Below are 10,013 nucleotides of genomic sequence, written 5' to 3' on the forward strand. Positions count from 1 at the left end.
CAGATGAATAGCCGTGCCGTGACAGGGTGCGTGAGCATATGATTCACTGAGAGGAGGGGATGTAGCCACTGACAACGGTGATGCCCCTGCATAAAGCCAGCCATGGAAAGGAGTAAGACAGATTGGATGAAGATAGCAGGAAAGCAGAGGTTCAGAGGAACAAAAAGCAACTCCATTCGCTTATCTGAAATTCCTACCAATGAATTACATAAGTATCTCTATCCCTTTTATTTTTTATTTTAATCTAATAAAGTATCATGTTTAAATCCGCCTGACTGAGATTTACAAGGTGACCATAGCTTGCTTCATACCAACAATCTCCGTGGGATTCGACCCTTACTCACGTAAGGTATTACTTGGACGACCCAGTGCACTTGCTGGTTAGTTGTATCGAAGTTGTGACAATTATGAATTAAGATCAGAGCACCAAGCTTTGGAGCCATTACCAGGATTTGTTTGAGCCTGGAGATCACAATTTCGTGCACCAAGTTTTTGGCGCCGTTGCCGGGGATTGTTTGAGTTTGGACAACTGACGGCTCATCTTGTTGCTCAGATTGGGTAACTTTCTTTTCGTTTTCTTTTCAAAAATTTTTCAAAAAAAAAAAAAATTTTCAAAACTTTTCTCATATGTTTTCAAAAAAATTAAAAATGTTTTCAAAAATAAATTTTTTCAGAATTTTTAAGAATGAATTCTAGTGTTTCATGATGATTTGTTGAATCCTGGCTGGCTGTAAGCCATGTCTAATCTTTTGGACTGGGGTTTCAACTTACCATCCCAAATGAAGAGATTCTCACACACTTAGTTGTTCTATACATGAAAAGTATCCATATCTGCTGAAGCTTGGCTGGCCATTGGCCATGTCTAGTGTTTTGGACTGGAGCTTTCATTGAAAGCTTGGCTGGCTAGTGAGCCATGTCTAATTCCTGGATTGAAGCTTTAGACTAACATGGCAAGATTCCTGGAATTCATATTAAAAATTTTGGAATCCTTATTTTTTCTTTTAAATTTTCGAAAAATATAAATAAAAATCCAAAAAAATTAGAAAATCATAAAAATTAAAAATATTTTCTGTTTCTTGTTTGAGTCTTAAGTCACATTATAAGTTTGGTGTCACTTGCATATGCATCTTGCATTTTTCGAAAATATCATGCATTCATAGTGTTCTTCATGATCTTCAAGTTGTTCTTGGTAAGTCTTCTTGTTTGATCTTGATGATTTTTTGTTTTGTGTCTTTTCATGTTTATCATATGCATTCTTGAATTCTTAGTGTCTAAGCATTAAAGAATTCTAAGTGTGGTGTCTTGCATGTTTTCTTTGCATTAAAAATTTTTCAAAAATCATGTTCTTGATGTTCATCATGACATTCAAAGTGTTCTTGGTGTTCATCTTGACATTCATAGCATTCTTGCATGCATTCATTGTTTTGATCTAAAAATTTCATGCATTGCATGTTTTCCATGTTTTTCATAAAAATTTCAAAAATCAAAAAAATATCTTTCCCTTTTTCTCTCATCAAATTCGAAAATTTGGATTGACTTTTTCAAAAATTTTTAAAATCAAATTGTTTCTCATGAGTCAAACCAAATTTTCAAATTTGAAAATCTTATCTTTTTCAAAATCTTTTTCAAAAATCAAATCTTTTTCAAAATTATTAGTTATTTTCGAAAATTTCAAAAAAATATTTTTCAAAAATCTTTTTCTTATTTTTATACCAAATTTTCGAAAATAACATAAACAATTAATGTTTTGATTCAAAAATTTGAAGTTTGTTACTTGCTTGTTAAGAAAGATTCAAACTTTAAGTTCTAGAATCATATCTTGTGATTTCTTATGAATCAAGTCATTAATTGAGATTTTAAAAATCAAATCTTTTTCAAAAAAATTAACTTCAATCATATCTTTTCAAAAATATCTTCTTATCTTATCTTTTTCAAAAAATATCTTTTCAAAATATCTTTTCTAACTTCCTAACTTCTTATCTTTTCAAAATCTGTTTCAACTAACTAACTAACTTTTTGTTTGTTTCTTAACTTTTTCAAAACCACCTAACTAACTCTCTCTCTCTCATTTTTCGAAAATATCTCTCCCCTTTTTCAAAATTTCTTTTTAATTTATTAATTATTTTAATTTTCAAAACTTAATTTTCGAAAAATTACTAAATATTTTTCAAAAACTGTTTTCAAAAATCACTAACTCCTTTTCAAAATCAATTTTCGAAAATTCCTTCCTTCTCTCTCATCCTATTCTATTTATTCATTCATATCCTAACATCTCATCTCACATCTCTTCCATTCGTACAGTTGTATTTCTTCCTTTACATCACATCCTTTATCTCCCCCTTTTCTTCTACTCACATAAGGGAACCTCTATACTGTGGTAAAGAGAATCTCTATTATTGTTATTATTTTTCTGTGCCTTCTTCTTTGTCATATGAGCAGGAGCAAGGATAAGAGCATTCTTGTGGAAGCAGATCCAGAAACTGAAAGGACTCTGAAGAGAAAATTAAGAGAAGCTAAAATACAACAATCCAGAGAAAACCTTTCAGAAATTTTTGAACAGGAAGAGGAGATGGCAGCCGAAAATAATAATAATATAAGGAAGATGCTTGGTGACTTTACTGCACCTAATTCCAATTTACATGGAAGAAGCATCTCCATTCCTGCCATTGGAGCAAACAATTTTGAGCTGAAACCTCAATTAGTTTCTCTGATGCAGCAGAATTGCAAGTTTCATAGACTTCCATCTGAAGATCCTTTTCAGTTCTTAACTGAATTCTTGCAGATATGTGATACTGTTAAGACTAATGGAATAGATCTTGAAGTCTACAGGCTCATGCTTTTCCCTTTTGCTGTAAGAGACAGAGCTAGATTATGGTTGGATTCCCAACCCAAAGACAGCCTGAACTCTTGGGATAAGCTGGTCACGGCTTTCTTAGCCAAGTACTTTCCTCCTCAAAAGCTAAGCAAGCTTAGAGCTGATGTTCAAACCTTCAGACAGAAAGAAGGTGAATCCCTCTATGAAGCTTGGGAAAGATACAAACAGTTGACCAAAAAGTGTCCTTCTGACATGCTTTCAGAATGGACCATCCTGGATATATTCTATGATGGTTTATCTGAGCTATCAAAGATGTCATTGGATACCTCTGTAGGTGGATCCATTAACCTAAAGAAAACGCCTGCAGAAGCTCAAGAACTCATTGACATGGTTGCTAATAACCAGTTCATGTACACTTCTGAAAGGAATCCTGTAATCAATGGGACGCCTATGAAGAAGGGAGTTCTTAAGGTTGATACTCTGAATGCCATATTGGCTCAGAACAAAATATTGACTCAGCAAGTCAATATGATTTCTCAGAGTCTGCATGGAATGCAAGCTGCATCCAACAGTACTCAAGAGGCATCTTCTGAAGAGGAAGCCTATGATCCTGAGAACCCTGCAATAGCAGAGGTAAATTACTTAGGTGAACCTTATGGAAACACCTATAACTCAACATGGAGAAATCATCCAAATTTCTCATGGAAGGATCAAAAGCCCCAACAAGGCTTTAACAATGGTGGAAGAAACAGGTTTAGCAATAGCAAGCCTTTTCCATCATCAACTTAGCAACAGACAGAGAACTCTGAACAAAATGCTTCTAATTTAGCAAATCTAGTCTCTGATCTATCTAAGGCCACTGTAAGTTTCATGAATGAAACAAGGTCTTCCATTAGAAATTTGGAAGCACAAGTGGGCCAGCTGAGTAAAAGGATCACTGAAATCCCTCCTAGTACTCTCCCAAGCAATACAGAAGAGAACCCAAAAGGAGAGTGCAAGGCCATTGACATAAGCGCCATGGCCGAACCTCTGAGGAGAGGAGAGGACGTGAATCCCAAGGAGGAAGACCTCCTGGGACGTCCAGTGATCAATAAGGAGCTTCCCTCTGGGGAATCAAAGGACTCTAAGGCTCATCTAGAGACCATAGAGCTTCCATTGAACCTCCTTATGCCCTTCATGAGCTCTGATGAGTATTCCTCTTCTGAAGAGAATGAGGATGTCACTGAAGAGCAAACTGCCAAGTTTCTTGGTGCAATCATGAAGCTGAATGCCAAATTGTTTGGCATTGATGCTTGGGAAGTTGAACCTCCCTTGTTCATCAATGAACTAAGTGATCTGGATCAACTGACATTGCCTCAGAAGAGACAGGATCCTGGAAAGTTCATAATACCCTGTACCATAGGCACCATGATCTTTAAGGCTCTGTGTGACCTTGGTTCAGGAATAAACCTCATGCCCCTCTCTGTAATAGAGAAACTGGGAATCTATGGGGTGCAAGCTGCTAAAATCTCACTAGAGATGGCAGACAGCTCAAGAAAACAGGCTTATGGACAAGTAGAAGATGTATTAGTAAAGGTTGAGGGCCTTTACATACCTACTGATTTCATAGTCCTGGACACTGGAAAGGAAGAGGATGAATCCATCATCCTAGGAAGACCTTTCCTGGCCACAGCAAGAGCTGTGATTGATGTTGACAGAGGTGAAATAGTCCTTCAATGGAATGAGAACTCCCTTGTATTCAAAACTCAAGGATCTCCCTCTGCAACCATGGGGAGGAAGCAGGAAAAGCTTCTCTCCAAGCAGAGTCAACCAGAGCCCCCACAGTCAAACTCTAAGTTTGGTGTTGGGAGGCCACAACCAAACTCTAAGTTTGGTGTTGAACTCCCATATCCAAACTCTAAGTTTGGTGTTGGAGAGTTTCAACAAAGCTCTGCACATCTGTGAGGCTCCATGAGAGCCCACTGTCAAGCTATTGACATTAAAGAAGCACTTGTTGGGAGGCAACTCAATGTTTATCTAATTCTTATTTTTCATGTTTTCTTAGGTTCATGATCATGTGGAGTCACAAAATAAACAAAAAAATCAAAAACGGAATCAAAAACAGCAGAAGAAAAATCACACCCTGGAGGAGCATCTGTCTGGCGTTCAAACGCCAGAACAGAGCATAGTTCTGGCGCTGAACGCCCAGAACAAGCATGGTTCTGGCGTTCAACGCCAGAAATGGCAGCAAAGGGGCGTTGAACGCCCAAAAAGGGCACCAACCTGGCGCTGAACGCCCAGAGTTGTGTGCAAGGGCATTTTACATGCCTAAATTGGTGCAGGGATGTAAATGCCTTGACACCTCAGGATCTGTGGACCCCACAGTATCCCCACCTACCTCATCATCTCTCTCCCACCCAATCCCACCCATATGACCGAATACACACTCCCATCCATCTCCTCCATATCCTCTTCTTCTTCTTCTATTCTTTCTTCTTTTGCTCGAGGGCGAGCAACATTCTAAGTTTGGTGTGGTAAAAGCATAGCTTTTTTGTTTTTTCCATAACCATTGATGGCACCTAAGGCCAGAGAAACCTCTAGAAAGAGGAAAGGGAAGACAAAAGCTTCCATCAAGGGTCTATAGCTCAGTGGTAGAACATTTGACTGCAAATCAAGAGATCCCTGAGATACCTCAGGGGATACATTTTCTTCCACACAATTATTGGAAGCAACTAAGGGTGGAACATCAAGAGCACTCCATCATCCTTCATGAAATAAGAGAAGATCAAAAAGCAATGAGGGATGAGCAACAAAGACAAGGAAGAGACATAGAAGAGCTCAAGGACATCACTAAGGTGGACTCATTCCTTGTTCTTACTTTCTCTGTTTTTTCGTTTTATATGTTATGTGCTTATCTATGTTTGTGTCTTCATTACATGATCATTAGTAGTTAGTAACTTTGTCTTAAAGATATGAATGTCCTATGAATCCATCACCTCTCTTAAATGAAAAATGTTTTAATTCAAAAGAACAAGAAGTACATGAGTTTCGAATTTATCCTTGAACTTAGCTTAATTATATTGATGTGGTGACAATGCTTCTTGTTTTCTGAATGTATGCTTGAACAGTGCATATGTCTTTTGAAATTGTTGTTTAAGAATGTTAAATATGTTGGCTCTTGAAAGAATGATGACTAGGAGACATGTTATTTGATAATCTGAAAAATCATAAAAATGATTCTTGAAGCAAGAAAAAGCAGCAAAGAACAAAGCTTGCAGAAAAAAAAAAAGAGGAAAAAAAAATAGAAAGAAAAAGAAAAAACAAGCAGAAAAAGCCAATAACCCTTAAAACCAAAAGGCAAGGGCAAATAAAAAGGATCCCAAGGCTTTGAGCATCAGTGGATAGGAGGACCTAAAGGAATAAAATCCTGGTCTAAGCGGCTAAACCAAGCTGTCCCTAACCATGTGCTTGTGGCGTATAGGTGTCAAGTGAAAACTTGAGACTGAGCGGTTAAAGTCAAGGTCCAAAGCAAAAGAAGAGTGTGCTTAAGAACCCTGGACACCTCTAATTGGGGACTTTAGCAAAGCTGAGTCACAATCTGAAAAGGTTCACCCAATTATGTGTCTGTGGCATTTATGTATCCGGTGGTAATACTGGAAAACAAAGTGCTTAGGGCCACGGCCAAGACTCATAAAGAAGCTGTGTTCAAGAATCATCATACTGAACTAGGAGAGTCAATAACACTATTCGAAATCTGAAGTTCCTATAGACGCCAATCATTCTGAACCTCAATGGATAAAGTGAGATGCCAAAACTATTCAAGAGGCAAAAAGCTATAAGTCCCGCTCATTTAATTGTAGCTATGTTTCATTGATAGTTTGGAATTTATAGTATATTCTCTTCTTTTTATCCTATTTGATTTTCAGTTGCTTGGGGACAAGCAACAATTTAAGTTTGGTGTTGTGATGAGCGGATAATTTATACGCTTTTTGACATTGTTTTTAGTATGTTTTTAGTAGGATCTAGTTACTTTTAGGGATGTTTTCATTAGTTTTTATGTTAAATTCACATTTCTGGACTTTACTATGAGTTTGTGTGTTTTTCTGTGATTTCAGGTATTTTCTGGCTGAAATTGAGGGACTTGAGCAGAAATCAGATTCAGAGGTTGAAAAAGGACTGCTGATGTTGTTGGATTCTGACCTCCCTGCACTCAAAGTGGATTTTCTGGAGCTACAGAACTCGAAATGGCGCGCTTCCAATTGCGTTGGAAAGTAGACATCTAGGACTTTCCAGCAATATATAATAGTCCATACTTTGGTCAAGAATTGATGACGTAAACTGGCGTTCAACGCCAGCCTTCTGCCCAAATCTGGCGTCCAGCGCCAGAAAAGGATCCAAAACCAGAGTTGAACGCCCAAACTGGCACAGAAACTGGCGTTCAACTCCACAAATGGCCTCTGCACGTGTAACACTCAAGCCCAAGCCCAAGCACACACCAAGTGGGCCCCGGAAGTGGATTTATGCATCAATTACTTACTCATGTAAACCCTAGTGACTAGTTTATTATAAATAGGATCTCTTACTATTGTATTAGGCATCTTTGGTCTCAGTTTTAATCTTTTGATCATCTTAGGATCTTAGGATCATCTTTGAATGCATTGTTCTTAGATCAAGGGGGCTGGCCATCTCGGCCATGCCTGGACCTTCACTTATGTATTTTCATACGGTAGAGTTTCTATACTCCATAGATTAAGGTGTGGAGCTCTGCTGTTCCTCAAAGATTAATGCAAAGTACTACTGTTTTCTATTCAATTCTTCTTATTTCTCTTCTAAGATATCCATTCGCACCCAAGAACGTGATGAAGGTGATGATTATGTGTGACGCTCATCATCCTTCCCCCTTATGAACGCGTGCCTGACAAACACTTCTGTTCTACATGAATTAAGCTAGAATGAGTATCTCTTAGATCTCCTAACCAGAATCTTCGTGGCGTAAGCTAGAATGATGGCGGCATTCAAGAGAATCCGGAAGGTCTAAACCTTGTCTGTGGTATTCTGAGTAGGATTCAATGATTGAATGACTGTGACGAGCTTCAAACTCGCGAGTGCTGGGCGTTAGTGACAGATGCAAAAGGAGGGTGAATCCTATTCCAGCATGATCGGAAACCGACAGATGAATAGCCGTGCCGTGACAGGGTGCGTGAGCATATGATTCACTGAGAGGAGGGGATGTAGCCACTGACAACGGTGATGCCCCTGCATAAAGCCAGCCATGGAAAGGAGTAAGACAGATTGAATGAAGATAGCAGGAAAGCAGAGGTTCAGAGGAACAAAAAGCAACTCCATTCGCTTATCTGAAATTCCTACCAATGAATTACATAAGTATCTCTATCCCTTTTATTGTTTATTTTAATCTAATAAAGTATAATGTTTAAATCCGCTTGACTGAGATTTACAAGGTGACCATAGCTTGCTTCATACCAACAATCTCCGTGGGATTCGACCCTTACTCACGTAAGGTATTACTTGGACGACCCAGTGCACTTGCTGGTTAGTTGTATCGAAGTTGTGACAATTATGAATTAAGATCAGAGCACCAAGCTTTGGAGCCATTACCAGGATTTGTTTGAGCCTGGAGATCACAATTTCGTGCACCAGGGGGCTTTGGTTGACTCTGCTTTGAGAGAAGCTTTTTCTGCTTCCTCTCCATGGATGCAGAGAGAGATCCTTGAGTTGTAAACACAAGGTTGTTCTCATTTAATTGAAGGATCAATTCTCCTTTGTCCACATCAATCACAGCTCTTGCTGTGGCTAGGAAAGGTCTTCCTAGGATGATGGATTCATCCTCTTCCTTTCCAGTATCCAGGACTATGAAATCAGCAGGGATGTAAAGGCCTTCAACCTTTACTAACACGTCCTCTACTTGTCCATAAGCCTGTTTTCTTGAATTGTCTGCCATCTCTAATGAGATTTTAGTAGCTTGCACCCCATAGATTCCCAGTTTCTCTATTACAGAGATGGGCATGAGGTTTATCCCTAAACCAAGGTCACACAGAGCCTTAAAGATCATGGTGCCTATGGTACAAGGTATTATGAACTTTTCAGGATCCTGTCTCTTCTAAGGCAATGTCAGTTGATCCAGATCACTTAGTTCATTGGTGAACAAGGGACGTTCATCTTCCCAAGTTTCAATACCAAATAATTTGGCATTTAGCTTCATGATTGCACCAAGAAACTTGGCAGTTTGCTCTTCAGTGACATCCTCATTCTCTTCAGAAGAGGAATACTCATCAGAGCTCATGAATGGCATCAGGAGGTTCAATGGAATCTCTATGGTCTCTAGATGAGTCTCAGATTCCTTTGGTTTCTCAGAGGGAAACTCCTTATTGATCACTGGCCGTCCCAGGAGGTCTTCCTCCTTGGGATTCACGTCCTCTCCTTCCCTTACAGGTTCGGCCATGGTGCTTATATCAATGGCCTTGCACTCTCCTTTTAGATTCTCTTCTGTATTGCTTGGGAGAGTACTAGGAGGGATTTCATTGATCCTTTTACTCAGCTGGCCCACTTGTGCTTCCAAATTTCTAATGGAAGACCTTGTTTCATTCATGAGACTTACAGTGGCCTTGGACAGATTAGAGACTAAGTTTGCCAAATTAGAGGTATTTTGTTCAGAGTTCTCTGTCTGTTGCTGAGTGGATGATGGAAAAGGTTTACTATTGTTAAACCTGTTTCTTCCACCATTATTAAAGCCTTGTTGAGGCCTTTGATCCTTCTATGAGAGATTTGGATGATTTCTCCATGATGGATTATAGGTGTTTCCATATTGTTCACCCATGTAATTTACCTCTGCTATTGCAGGGTTCTCAGGATCATAAGCTTCTTCTTTATAAGAAGCCTCTTGAGTACTGTTGGATGCAGCTTGCATTCCAGTCAAACTCTGAGAAATCATATTGACTTGTTGAGTCAATATTTTGTTCTGAGCCAATATGGCATTCAGAGTATCAATTTCAAGAACTCCCTTCTTCATAGGCGTCCCATTACTCACAGGATTCCTCTCAGAAGTGTACATGAACTGGTTATTAGCAACCATGTCAATGAGTTCTTGAGCTTCTGCAGGCGTTTTCTTTAGGTGAATGGATCCACCTGCAGAAGTATCCAATGACATCTTTGATAGCTCAGATAAACCATCATAGAATATATCTAGGATGGTCCATTCTGA

At 38.8% G+C, this 10,013-nt stretch overlaps 1 non-coding gene across 1 annotated transcript; it reads right to left on the minus strand.

Annotated features, from left to right (window-relative positions):
- Window positions 1-2,965: 2,965 nt before the first annotated feature.
- LOC112760870 (small nucleolar RNA R71) lies at window positions 2,966-3,073 on the minus strand. Its single transcript, XR_003181288.1, has one exon. It is a non-coding gene; the product is annotated as a small nucleolar RNA R71 (small nucleolar RNA).
- Between the last annotated feature and the right edge of the window lie 6,940 nt (window positions 3,074-10,013).

This window comes from Arachis hypogaea, chromosome 16 (assembly GCF_003086295.3).
Source record: "Arachis hypogaea cultivar Tifrunner chromosome 16, arahy.Tifrunner.gnm2.J5K5, whole genome shotgun sequence".
NCBI lineage: Eukaryota > Viridiplantae > Streptophyta > Magnoliopsida > Fabales > Fabaceae > Arachis > Arachis hypogaea.